Source organism: Colletes latitarsis, unplaced genomic scaffold, assembly GCF_051014445.1.
Source record: "Colletes latitarsis isolate SP2378_abdomen unplaced genomic scaffold, iyColLati1 scaffold0152, whole genome shotgun sequence".
Taxonomy (NCBI): Eukaryota; Metazoa; Arthropoda; class Insecta; order Hymenoptera; family Colletidae; genus Colletes; species Colletes latitarsis.
Window position 1 is genome coordinate 30001 of NW_027488502.1, and position 275 is coordinate 30275.

Genomic DNA, 275 nt, shown 5'->3' on the forward strand with positions numbered 1-275 from the left:
CAGTCCTAACCCAGACCTAACCCAGTCCTAACCCAGTCCTAACCCAGACCTAACCCAGACCTAACCCAGACCGAACCCAGACCTAACCCAGACCTAACCCAGTCCTAACCCAGACCTAACCCAGTCCTAACCCAGACTAACCCAGACCTAACCCAGTCCTAACACAGTCCTAACCTAGTCCTAACCAAGTCCTAACCCAGAACCTACCCAGTCCTAACCCAAACCTAACCCAGACCTAACCCAGACCTAACCCAGTCCTAGCCCAGTCCTAACCC